At 36.5% G+C, this 14,210-nt stretch overlaps 1 long non-coding RNA gene across 1 annotated transcript; it reads right to left on the bottom strand.

Annotated features, from left to right (window-relative positions):
* Positions 1 to 10,151: 10,151 nt before the first annotated feature.
* Positions 10,152 to 12,014, bottom strand: LOC100890788. The gene is made up of 3 exons (XR_004065421.1): positions 11,927 to 12,014; positions 10,911 to 11,068; positions 10,152 to 10,216 (listed from the first exon to the last, which is right to left on the bottom strand). It is a non-coding gene; the product is annotated as an uncharacterized LOC100890788 (long non-coding RNA).
* Positions 12,015 to 14,210: the final 2,196 nt, after the last annotated feature.

The raw sequence follows: 14,210 nt of genomic DNA, 5'->3' as shown, positions 1-14,210 counted from the left end.
TCATTACATCTATTTCAAATGGTTCTTCTTTTTAGACTTCCAACATAGTTGTTCAGATAAGCTTTATTTTTCAACTCTCCATCTCTATCTTTATATATCTCTCTCTCCCTATCTCTCTCTTTATCGCTATTTCTCTCTATCTCTCTCTTTTTCTCTATCTCTCTCTTTCTATCTATCTCTCTCCATCTCTATTTCTCTATCTCTCTCTCTTTCTATCTCTCTATATATCTATATCTCTCTCTTTCTCTCTCTCTCTCTATCTCTCTCTATCTCTCTCTATATCTCTATATATCTCTATCTCTCTATCTCTCTATCTCTCCATCTCTCTCTTTCTCTCTCTATATCTCTCTCTCTATCTCTCTGTCCTTCAGATCTTTGTTCTAATTTTATATCATGTATACCTGTAATTAAACTTTCTTAATGATCTGTAAACACATTTAGCCAATTTTGCATGTTACTGCTATATTTGAATAGATTTAGTATAATTGTTCCTACTCTTTTCATCTATCCCCATCTATCTCCCTCGCCTTAAGAGAATATCAGTTGTAAGGCTGTATATTCGTTGATTACCAAACACACACACACGAGGCAATTATGTTATTGATATGCGTATGCCTGCCAGTTTCACAAGCTTTATTGTGCAAGTCACGAAGTTTGGTTATTTGCACTGTCGTTAATAGGTGCTAAACTAACTGTCATTTTAAAGGGATATTTGGGTTTTGGTATAGATGGTGCTACACAAAATAATTTTGTTCTGAGGTACTGACAAAACTAAGTTATAAATTTGAAATTAAAATACAATTTTAATGACATTTTCATATTTGTCTGATCAAAATCGTTTCAGAGACGGATTAATTATCCATAAATATAACCATTTCTTATATGTGTGGAGCCCCACAAATATTCCATAATTTTTAACGAGCCGTTGATAAAACTAGATAGCGCCTTATACGGTTTACTGGTCATAATAAGGGGACGTATGTAAAGCTTTTCAACCTCCTAATCCTAGGAAAATATAACAATTATAAACCATGTACATTTTTCAAAGTGATTTTTATATTTATTATAGCTTTTGTTTTCTTTTTCTTTTTAATAGAGCAATAGAATTTCTATTTTAAACGAAACAAATACACTCGAAGAAAAACTGTTTATACCTTCTGCCCTTTTCTATTATCGACCTATTTACTCAATATTTTTACAGAAAATTCATTTAATAAAAAGCTATATGACAATATATGCTTCATTGTCTTGCTTGCCGTTGACATGTTTGTTTTTATTATCTATTCAGTCCCCAAATAACTGATGGGGAGGTACGTTAGATTTATATTTTCTAAATTCTTCGAAAAACAAAGAACCCCTGATTTCTAGACTGAACTCTATCTTTCAAACGCAACTCATCAGAACATGACGGCGGCATATTATAATGTGATATAAATATTGTCTGTCTCGCTTCGACTTGACAAAGCTAATATTATCTCACTCACCTCGACTTGACAAAGATAACATTCTGGCAGGCATATTTAAAAACAGATCATTTTGGCGGGCATAGTTAAAATCACGACTTCACTTTCAACCAATCAGATGGCAGGATTAGGAAAAATTCTTAAGGTAAGGTATATAATAGGATTTATATCCTTGAAGCATAACAAAAATAAACACAAATATATGATTTGGTTATTATAAACAATAGGCGAGCCAGTAATTTAAAATGGCAAATCTTATATCGTTACCAATTTTTTTTTTTAATATGAAAATACAAGGCATCTAATCCATTTACAGGCAGGATGCATCTACATGAAGTGAGCCCACATATTATATCCACGGTACGACTGGTCTCTTTATTGAAAAAGACATATCAGAAAAGAATGACCACATATTTGTCTCTAGTGACAAGTTGTTATCGTTGTGTTGGGGTTTATAAGGCTGTCCAATCTGAAAAGATTACTTTCGCAAGGCTATACTGTTTTTTCGATTATTTATCAGGGATGATAAAATGGCGCTGTTTCTTTTGCTCTGACAAATTAGATTATGCTTTATGAAGATATCGTTTGGCAGGATGTGGCGGTGAACCAGGCGGCGGGTGGCTGGTTCAATCAGGCCGACGGGGGCCCAGGCGACCTCATTAAGAAGAGGCTCGGCTTACTGCCTTTGCAAGGTTTTGTTTTTTGATTTTATTTACGAATGGTGAATAAACGGGAAAAACTACTCTACACTGCACGATTCTTTTATTGTGTCACTCCAACTGCGACCTGCGACATTATCAATTAGATGACCGTAAGTCTGACGTGAGAAGAACTCTAGGCATTCTTACGAGCAAAAAAACAAGAAAAATTCATTGGCTACGGTCACAAAGGTTTGCACGGACAATGCGATCGTACGAATTCCATAGTTTGTAGAGATTCGCAAATGGGGCATAGTTTTTTCCGTCCTTTTTACGGATTTCGTACGAACGCCGTTTAATTTGTCTTTTGGGTTTTTTACGATGTTATTACTACGTTCGTACGGTCGCCTTACGAAGAAAGGGATTCGTACGAGCTTGGAAAAAACTTCGACAAAACCATCGACCAGTGTGCGAACTTACGAACAGTCTACGAACGGTCTATGAACGCTGGTATCGTACATCCTTCTTATGAAGATTTTACGAAATGGTCTTAAATCGTTCGTACGGCGTTTGTTGCCGTTCGTGATGGTATTTGTGACCGAGGCTTAACAAAAGTTTCCATTAAATTTTGGGTAGCCTTTTTGTGTTGATTGTAGTCAGCATTAGGATTTTCCAATGAGGGGAGGGGGCTGAAATTTGAAAATCTCGCAGAACGTTATTTCAACTTAAAGGGGGTATAGCATGGCGAATACTGTGTAACGCCATTTGCGATTTTGGGGGAAAACTGCACGTAAACAAATTGACTAGATTAACGGTCAGCGCGCTAGCGTTCGCGAAACAGACTGAAGTCCTCCTAACGCTTCTGTTTTGCGTTGCACGTGAAAACTGCGGTCGCGTCGTCCGTAATCGTATTATACCCGATTGGCCCCGAGTCAGGCCACGGGAAAAACACATAGTCTTGTCATGCTACACCCACTTTAAGCGATCATGATATTACATACCTTTCTAAGAGTCGATGCATCTTTCTTTTAAATGTAGATATTGCCCCCTACAAAAGCGTTAGGAAACTCCAGTTTTATCAATTATATATCTCTGGTCATGGGATATTTATCATTAGAAAGTATGACTACTAATTTCTAAAAATGGTATTTGTTATGAATCTGGAATTGGAAGTACATCAGAATAAAGCGCAAGGTCAAACAAATTGTTTTGTGTAGCGCCCTCTGCAACATAACTAAACTATCCCCTTAACACAACCCCTGTAAGGAATTTGCAGTGTATTTAAATCTTCGCCACTAAGAACGCCATACCGGTAGTTATGAATAACGATTAGTGGGGACAAAACAAGCAGATCTTGTATGCCTATTGATATTGGAATTTCTCTCTCTCTCTCTCTCTATTACAACCACACACACCCACACACAAACTCGCGCACACACAAAGATTTTCTCAGCCCATACATCCACATACACGTACTCTTCCACGTCCACACACATACATACTCTCTCTCTCTCCCCCGCACATATATGCACACGCTCAAATTGAAGAGAATATGAATCACATTTATGATGATGAAATTCGACTACGATTGACCTTGTATGCATAGCAAATTATTAATACGTTACACAAGAAAAGTGTTATATCTTTTCCTTCATTTGCTTAGTCTACTAGTCAACTTCTCTTGTTTTTCTGCTTTCTTTGAAGTCAGTTGTCTGTTATGGTTAGATGTTCCTGTACGTTTAGTGATGGTTTGGGAATTATAGTATATAAACAAAGAAAATTATAATAAACATGTTTGAAAAGAAAAGGGAAGAGATGGTCGGAGGCAAGGATAAGCAAATGAAGCTATATAGAACGAGACGATGAGAGGATCAACAATAAGTTCAGATTTGATATGAGGAACATAAAGAGATCATACATTACGATACGTACAATGCTTTCATAAAATGTGTGCAACTGTTATACAATTAACTCTGCCTGAGTGGAAGCGTGCGAGAGGTAGACTTGTAACTAATAGTTTGAATGAACTGGACAACAATAAAAAGGTAATGAATTCATGAAAGTTAATTGCACTTTCTCTAGGCCTAAATATGTATGGGCACTTCAAATGGGCTCAATCTATTATGACACTGTGACATGATAGTGCCGTACAACTTGCCCACTTGGTTGAACATACAGAGTGACTAAAATATCTGATCTCGTCTATTTAAATATTTTGGTCTGAATAATTCAGGAAAAATTGATTAAGTCGCAGTTGGATTGCCGTGACCAAATACAAAATCGTACAAGTTGTAATGCAATGTAATTCAGTTTATCCCGTTTATTCACCATTCGTTAACACAATCCAAAACGAAATTCAATAACGAAAGCAATAGGAACATGTTCAAAATTAAACATCACATACAAACTATCTACAGTTGTATATCATAATACAATGTGAACATAATTATGTCATATAAGAATAACAAGATATATAACACAATGACTTTAGGAAAATGATTAATGAATGTAAATAGATTCAGTATTATTTCCACACATGTGCTGTAATTGATGACAAGTTTACAATACTTAATACGTATACATCATTGCATATTGCGTAAAATGCCTCCAACTGTCAGGCCTCATGGGAACAATGCCAATCTCTAAATGACCTACAAAGTACAGACACTCCATATTTGTATCCCTATTCTAACGAAACTTCACTCATTACCCTCTGATAATATAAACTCTGTTTTAAGATCCGAATGGAAATTAATCTGAATAGAAATCCTAACAAGAATCAATTATCTAGTTAGTATATGATCACAATCAAACACAATTTGTCATACTAAAATCCTGGCTATGAGCTGAAGTAATCTCATCAGTGCACTTTGAAATGCTAATGTATTTCTTGTTACCTAAACATTATACGAAAAAAAAAGCAATTTTACAAGCAAGGTGCACATCTAAAAGACCAAGTAAATTCTTGTACTGAAATAAATTTCAAATTTGGTATACATTTGCACTACTGTATTAAACCACGTCATAATATAAATTTGCAGGAAGACTAGCGAACCATGTAGCAGCCAAGTCACCACACGTAGCCATTGAATAGAATACCTCAACAGCCAACATATACCAGCTATAATCAATAATAAAAACAATTAAAAAAAACATGCATTTCTTTACTGGCTATTCCGACAGCATAATCTGCATGTCATTTGGCATATCAATATAATTAAGTTCAAACTCAATGAAATATTCTGCACTGCTGAAGTACTTCTTCAATATATTAATAATACAAATTTTCGAAACACATCATTTCTTCAATCTTAATCAACTAATTTGTATCTTATTATAACATCTAGGACAATCGAAATGAATCCCTACCAACAGCACAGTTTATCGATAATCGATGCACATGGGCGCAGTTATCTCTAAAGTTTGTTTACATTCGGCCGCCCTGTACGACAATAATAACTGTACAACTAGCAACCACTTCATTGCAATAACAACATATTAATTCTTTCATATCTCCGTGGAACGCTGAAACTTCTTAATTCCCTACAAATATCACCGATCAGTATAAAAGTGAGATAAAATATTATTTCTGAGATCATACATTTAATATCAATTCAATCCCGTAAGAAAATGTATCGCATGATTCTCTAACACATGAATTCTTTATCACTTGTGCAAGCACAAAATACAACATTTATTCATCAAAACTGACTCTCAATATGTAAATATATTATTTAATATTAGTTCTACATACCAGGGCCCTGTCTTACAAAGAGTTGACAAAATATATATTCATGAACTTAACAGATCACAAATTTTACAAAAGGGAGTAAACAGGAAGCTCAAATGTTTACAAACATCACAATTGTTCAAAAATATTACTCATACAAAATTACTATTCTTTAAAAACATAATTCATACAACTTCCCGGTAAAGGTTGTTACGCAATTAGCACCTTTTATTATCCATAACAGCACTCCTTTCAGATAATAGGCCCAGTCCCCAAACTGAGTAACAGCTTTGACATATTTATGGTCATCTGATCGAGGTCTACAATTTGACTAAAGCCCAGCAGTAGAGGGAGGCATTACAAAAAGAAAGTCACTTGGACTTGGAGGGGGAGGATTCGGGAGTCTTGAAAAGGACTCTCGGTAATCTTTCTTTCTCGAGTATGTGTGTAGTCCTGAAAAAAGGACTGTTGGTATAGTCTTACAAAAGACTGTTGGTTATTTTTCTTAGCTTATAGTTCTAAGGAGAATTATAGCACCGGTAATTGGAGAGAATGGGTGGTAGGAGTGGCCCTAGGAGTTGCTTCAATCCTCACCCTCTCTCACATGGTGCAACCACAAGCCCTCTGTATTATCGACACCACCGTGTAAGCCAATACTTATAAGCAGCATCTAAGATAATGAATCCATCTCTGAGTTAAAAGCATAATGTAAACCATGATCACTCTACGCTGATGAGATCCAAAATAATAAACCCTAATCATTTACATGTCTTACCTACTAATGTTTTACAGCTAAAAATTGGAAAGTTAGGAATCAAATGTAATTTGTATACTTTTTACACAAAAATCTTCAGACAGAAATAGGGAAATGACCTGTGCAAAACATAGCTTGAAGGTACAAAAATAGGAATCACTCTTCCCACGTATCACAGATAGGCAGCTACTTCTGGCTATTTGTAAATACACTTTTCTATAAATGATACCTGTGAAAATGAATTATAAGAATGTGCACAATATCGTACATTAGATTCATGTAGTGGGCAGGAAAAACGGGTCCACACGTGGGACACAAAATGTCTAGTTGTTACACATTATAATGTTATCACTCAGATGTGGGACCACATCTTTATGATATGAAGCTTTTAAACACATGCACTATCTTGATATAAATCTATCTAGACTTTCATTATCAGACATGACAAACTATAATATAATTAAATCCTTCTGCGTTCCGGGTGCATCTTTCTAAGACAATACATTGCACGAAGCTCCATTAATAACCATTTAATGTACTTAATTTCCGGTACCTGAACAAAAAAATGATAATATTCATTTTTCATTATTGTAAAGCGCACACCACACTATAACGCCCGATGCGCTTTCAGACAGCTTTGGGATTGATATCCTCGGTTTAGCTCCAGCAGCTGTTATCAGCGGACAGTGCGTTTCAAGGAATAAACCTACTAGAAACATAATTAACTCTCCTGGGTTGAGTGTGGCAAATGTAGATTAGCGTCTAACCAAAGGACGTTAGTACTGTCACAGTGGCAGGGATTAAAACTCCATACCCCGTGGTTCAGTAACTGTCATCACTAGAACTGCTACTCCTGTCTCGATCTTTAATCATCAGACGGTTGTTTGACTTAACCGATGCTCCGGCATCAAGAACATCCACACAATCATCGCGCTTCATATGCTTCAGAATGAGCCTCAGATCCTCGAGGCTGCAAATCTTCTTCTGTCCCTCCGCCAGGTCAATCAGATCTGATGTTGGGTCTGGCTTGCAGGCCAGACTAGCGATGTAGTCATCCAAATCTAAGGCACTAGCAAGTCCCTTCCAGTCGTCATGAGTAACACGGGGACCGTTCAACAGTTTACTCATCTCGTGCCGTACCCCAAGGGGGATGATCATTGGGTGCGGCGGCACAAGATCATGTCTACCTGTAACATACATGGAGCCGATGTTATAAACATTCCCATGCATGTTCACCGAGGAGCTTGGAATAGCTGGCAGATCGTTGATTCGCGGTATGATCCGTACAACCTCTGAAGCAACCTGTGCCGCTGCCAGAGGCTGTGTGCCGAGGTCAGAGGACACTGAAGGTGCATTGGATCCTCCTGTTGGCAACGTGGAGCTAGTACCTTGGGGAAAGAAGAAAAAGGATGGTTTGCATAGCATATCATGTCAAAATAGAACTTTATGATGGCTTAAGAGGGAAAGGAAGACTGAAGGTTCCATGGAAAGAAATGGTGAAGAAAGAAAGCGGTAAGGTATGTATACATGAAGAGGATGCTTGAGACACGAAGAAATGGTGGAGAGAATCTCAGTAACACCTCATAAGATGAAACTGTTTGACTTTGATATGGATGATGATGAGGACGGAAACCCTCTGGCATAAAAAAGATATAATGACAAACATTTGCATTTTATACTCTTTTGTGGAATTTCATAGCTTACACTACTTGTATTGTTTATTTTGTTTTAATACCTGCAATGTGGAGACAACGTTCAAAGAAATTAGTGACACTATGACAAAACAACTCATTACTATGATTCATTCATAAAATAAGTTTGTAGTCCCATATACACATTTCTGTGTATATTGCATTTGTTTCCGTTATTTTCAAAACTTCACACTAAATATGAATGGAAAGTGCTTATATAGCTCATAAGAATTTGTAGAATTTCGCTTAACTTCTTGTTAAACAATAATATATTAACATACCTTACCTGAACATAGAATACATGGATGTAGTCCATGTCAACATGTACAAGTATGTCAACTAGTCTACACATGCGTGCCTTTTATCTATATTAATGACGCATTGTATAGTGGGTTCTCATGGACAATTTGACACCATTCGGGTGTTTACCCAATAGCAGGTGTTATGAATCAACAGGAATAGCCTTCAGTTTTATGACCAACAAGCCATATATAATGATTTGCGTTTTCCACCAATCAACCCATAATATATGGAAAAAGTTATTATCTTACATTTCCCTCACGCAAAGACTCTTTAAGAGACTAGGGGGTATTTAATAATGGCACCATCGGTTTGCTGAGCGGGAGATTTGTTTCAATACAGAGCAAAAAATAGTTGTTGGTGGAGCACCAAGTCTTATATACCTACCAAACTTGAACTTGATTGCAGCTGTACGGATGCTATGTAGTCCACACTTGAGTGACATTCCCTTGAAGCAGTCTTTAAGCAGTTTCTTCTTACTGCACCTCGGGCACAGAAAGAGTACATCATACTTGATCCTCCTAGCCCAGTGCTGAATAAGACTATCAAGGGTTTGCGTTATAAAGTCCATCACCTGCCATACATACACAAACAGCCCAAAGATATATATTATATTTTAATTTCTTTTTTGGACTGATTCATGCTTATTTAACTTTGATTTAAATTAACAACAGACGGATCTACAATGAGACTGTCATTCGGATAGTGCATGAATCGCACGTCACATTGGCTTATATTGTCTATTAACCTAACAAAGTTTGCCGAGACACATGAACAGGTATTGCCGATTTGGGTGGAGGGACAAAAATGGTCCTCTTATCTTCCTTATCCACAAACAGTACATTTATTGTGAGGTTTGTTTCCAATATATATCGACCCAAATTAGTAATAAACTATTGATATTTTCTTGGAAGTTCATTTACAAATTTCCATAAACCTAATGACGAAGCACCAAGTTTCATAATTTGATAGCTGAACTGAGTTACCACATAAACTAGATGTATAATATGGATTAAATTAACCAGACTTTAAGAAATAGAATTGGAGTTAATCCTGCCTTCAACTGTAGATGATTTCTAAGTCAAGTTTAAGTGCCATTTGGTCTAAATTTACTGTCCTCCAATCTAACAGGACTCAAAGTTTCACCACACTTTAGTTCATGGAATCGTTTGTGTGAAAGCAATGACAGTTAACTCTGCATAGCTCAAGTACAAGTCGTATGTTCTTGTAAGTTAAATCATTTTCAATCTTGAAAAACTTATGCAAATCATTTGTTATTTCCACTTCTTAAGTCTAACTATTTTGTGCGGTCTTAACCGATTCGACCTATGCAGAGTTAACAGTACTTTATATTATAAACATATGTTATATGACACATCCGAAACTTTTTTACCGGTGACAACTTCAATTCTATAGTTCAGATACTTTTCTTAGATGTTTACTGGCAGCTAAACTCAAGCACGCTACCAGTTTTCCAATCGAACCAAAAAATGACGCCTTCTTTTCTGTTTATTTATATTGTGTAGTAATTGAAACCATCCTGTTGAGCTACCTACCTCTTTGACGACACTTGGGACTGGAGGTGTATTGCTATCCCCATCATTATCAGGATCTGCAACCGGTCCTTGATATACAATGACCTGACATGTTCAGCATCAAAGGTAAAGGGAAAAATATTACGAAATAGAACAACACAAAAGATGTGTTATTGTTTTCAGTTCCCTCAGTTTTGTGAGGATTGTTTATTAAATAATTAATACATTTATTATTTTTGTATTCGTTTTACAGAGTATGTTCCTCAGCACACATAAACTGATTTGCAAGAGAGTACTTTTAACATTATACAATTCAAATACAATGTTAAAAGAAACAGTCAAAGAATAACAAATATTGCAAATACGTTACAAAACAAAACAAGAACAAAACGATAGGTTAAACATAAAAACAACTATAGGGCTTGCGATCACATCTTAAATACATTTATCAGCTAAGACTGTATGTGCATTTGAAAATAAAAATAAAAATAACACTAACGGTGAAATAGTATGAGGTTCTGTTTTTCAGATAAGAGCAGTACGAACCAGACCTTGATACTGAATTATAGGTAAAGTTTTCAGGGTTACATAATGCAATTCTTTCAAATAAATAAGAGGCATGAAGAGCATTTGGTTCTATAGGTATCGACAGTAAGATCGTCTTCAGTAGATTGACTATAACATTGCCAGGCGAAGGAAATTCATTGCCTTTGAAGGGATCCGATGCGCGGCCTCAAAACGTTACCTACAACTCAGTATCTCCACCATTAAAAAAGGTAATGCTGAACTTGACTCAGACCTTGATAGTTGCTTCACAAGGAGGTAACATCTCTATTAAGGCATGATGCACTCCATCAACCATTAGACTGATGTGACGATGGAAAAGAGTGACTGGTTCTCCATCTCTTTCACGTATCCATCTGACTGTTCTCGCCATCAACCGATGAAACAGCCCATCTGTGGAAATGGCAAACAAGAGAGATGACCAACAGATTATGGCTAGTGCCGTTTTGAAAGCAAGCTCAAAAAGATGTATTAACTGCAATAATACTTAAAGACAATTATATATTTCTGAGAAACAAAACACGAGTTTCTAACAAGATGGACTAAACTCCGACTATCAACATAGCCATAACAATGTATAGTGGCTTTTACAGCTGAACACCCTGACACGTCCTTTGGCAGGACATTAATCTACATTTACCACCCTCTACCCAGGGGTTAAAAAGGTACCGGCAGGGAGGAATTCCTTGATTTGCTGGGGGCAACCTACACCAATTAGCCCAGAAGAGCCGGGGTAATATAAGAGCACATTGAGCAACTTGCGAGGTGGATATGTGCACTGTGAAATAATTAAATATTGATATTATCATTAGAATTAAAGCAAATAAAACGAATATTGTAGACTAATCTGATACAAGAAATCATCAAAAATAGTCTGTAGCTTACCATCTTTCTTCTCAATGTTAAAGCCAATCCTAGAATTTTCAAGCTATCCGTGAGTTGTACATAGTGAACTTCTTGTTTACTTATTAAGGTCAGTCAAACTTGTCTATTGAGGCTATTCAAGGAAAATAGAGCAAGTGGCCACTGTAGACAGTTGGTCTTTCACGACACACATTTCTTTCTCAAGGGAGACAAAAAATGTTTGGCCTTCCCGGACAGGTGGCCACTTAGACAGGTTTGACTTTATACCCACATTGTTGCAATCTAATTACAATATAGTTTCTTTGGAGCGAGAGGGGCATTAACTTTACGATACTTTACACGTGTTGACACCCTTCTGGCTGTAACAGATGATATATTCATCCTTACCTGGTAAGAAGCCTCTGAAGTCCAAATAAAAGTCTGTAGAAGATTTGATCTGTCCAATCTCTTCTGGGGGGCAAGGGGACGTAAGTCTGGAAGGCACATAATAGTGCTTTTGTACCACCTTCTCTGTTTCCTTTGATACCTAAAATATAAAAACATATATCCAAACACTTAAACCATCAATACAAATTATACAAGAAACTTTTTTTTTTCTCAAGAAATTTAAGCAAAAAACAAAAGCAATTCATATTTCACTCGTCAAAAAGTTTCCCACATCCCACTCTGGCCACTAAAATGTGGCAAGTTTCCGAAGAACATCGACATATTGAGCAATTTTTAGTTCAATTTTCAGGAATATACATGCAAATATAAAAAAATATGTTATCTAACCGAAAGCATATTTAAAATATGGACATTATGTACCCTTTTTCAACCCTAAGTCAATATTTGCACACATACATATATATTTATATTTACCAAAGCTGGTACATGTCCCTTGTTTGCTCCTATATTGTTTGTTTATTTCTAGTCACAATATTCTGAGATTAACGTGAAACACCGAGGTTAAGATGAAACACTGAGGATAACGTGAAACAAGATGTTTATCAACTGCAATAATTGATTTGGATGTAATTTCCTACCCTAACCTAATTTCTAACCTATTAGGTGCAGCAATGGACCAAAACATATGTCCTAACCCTAACCTTAAACCAAATACCCAATTATAACCATAAGCCTGAGCCTATAGTTATGATAAAATAAAACCCGGGTCATTGCTGGGGGAACACGGGACGGAGCACCATTTAGCTGGATATTTTACCAGAGTGTCTACTCCATCCTGCCGGAGTCGTTCTACAGGAGCCTCACAGATGAGATCAAACTTGGCCATGAGCTCGACTAAGGCCTCCTTCTTCTCCAAAAAGCCTTGCCACATATGCTGAATCAACCTATCCTCTAAGATACCATCCTTCTCAAGCCTGGCAAAAGCAGCACTCACGATCCCATCCTGGAATTAAAACACAATGTCAACTTAATGGCAGTCGGAATAACTGGACATATGCGTATAGATTGTAAACCATTTGATAATGACCTGCTCAATACATCAATTAGCCACATGTTCTCCTACGATGTCTTGTGTGACAGACTGCATAGGACCTTTGTGATACGCGATTACTTTTGAATGCCCAATTCCCATGCATTTCGTCATATTAAAAAAATGTTGCAGCTTACTGCAGCACGAGTGAATGAGTTTGTAAAGGAGGAAGTTTCTCACCCTCTTTGCGGGATGTAGAATGGTTATGACCTGCTTGAAGACATCGATTAGCCATTGAGGATTCAGAATCACCATGTCTCGTAGGAGAGAATGCTGGTCTTCGATGCCTCCGTAGTAGACTACATTACCCAGGTCGTGGTAAAAGGTCAGCATCGTGAGAAGTTCATGCTCCAACTCCATCCCGACTGACTGCGTCAGTTCCTTGGTCTGGAAGAATGCAAAAAATAGTTTCAAAATCATCATATGATTGGTGACAAACATCACAAAAAGTAGCTATTAAATGAATAAATATCGTAACAGTAACATTTCATTCAATTTACACAGGGCATACACAGAATGTAAATACATTAATCAAGCAAATCTGTTACAGAATGCAACACGAAGCCTGAATCTCATGCCATTTTTTGTATTGAAACACGCATTAAGTGGGCAATTTACAAAATTAAAAGTGTATCACTGATGGATGCATTTAAATAATGTAGCATTACATATTCCCAACAATACCAGGAGAGTTGTAAGTAGCTATAAAGAAATGAAATAAGGACTTAACTTAATTTTCCTTGAAAAAGAAATATATACAGAAATATTTGTTAGAAAATTCAGTACCAACAAATGGAAAATTTGAAAGAAAAACAACTTTTAAAGGAATGAAACCAAACTAGGCATTTAAAACTTGAAGTTCAAATATGAACTGCAAATATACAATTGATCTCGAATTTTCTACCACTACAATACCCGAACGCAAATTACATGAGAATGACAAGAATTAACGTTGCAGTCCTACCTGATCTAACGACATGTAATTGATTTCATGTGCAGCTAGAGCTTCCTCAAATAAGAGCCATCTAAGTGGAATCTCTTCTCCCATGTAAGGCTCTGTCATTGCTACTCTCTCAATGTGTCTCCTCAACGCAACCAGCTACAAAGGAACGTAATTATTGGTGTGTTTTTTTTAACGTGACATGCAGCTCAAGATATTTACATCTTAATAACAACTTCTTGGGAACTTGCATG

Source organism: Strongylocentrotus purpuratus, unplaced genomic scaffold (assembly GCF_000002235.5).
Source record: "Strongylocentrotus purpuratus isolate Spur 01 unplaced genomic scaffold, Spur_5.0 spur5_scaffold_20, whole genome shotgun sequence".
Classification (NCBI taxonomy): Eukaryota; Metazoa; Echinodermata; class Echinoidea; order Camarodonta; family Strongylocentrotidae; genus Strongylocentrotus; species Strongylocentrotus purpuratus.
Note: the sequence above shows the minus strand (reverse complement) of the source record. Positions and strands in the feature narration are given on the sequence as shown.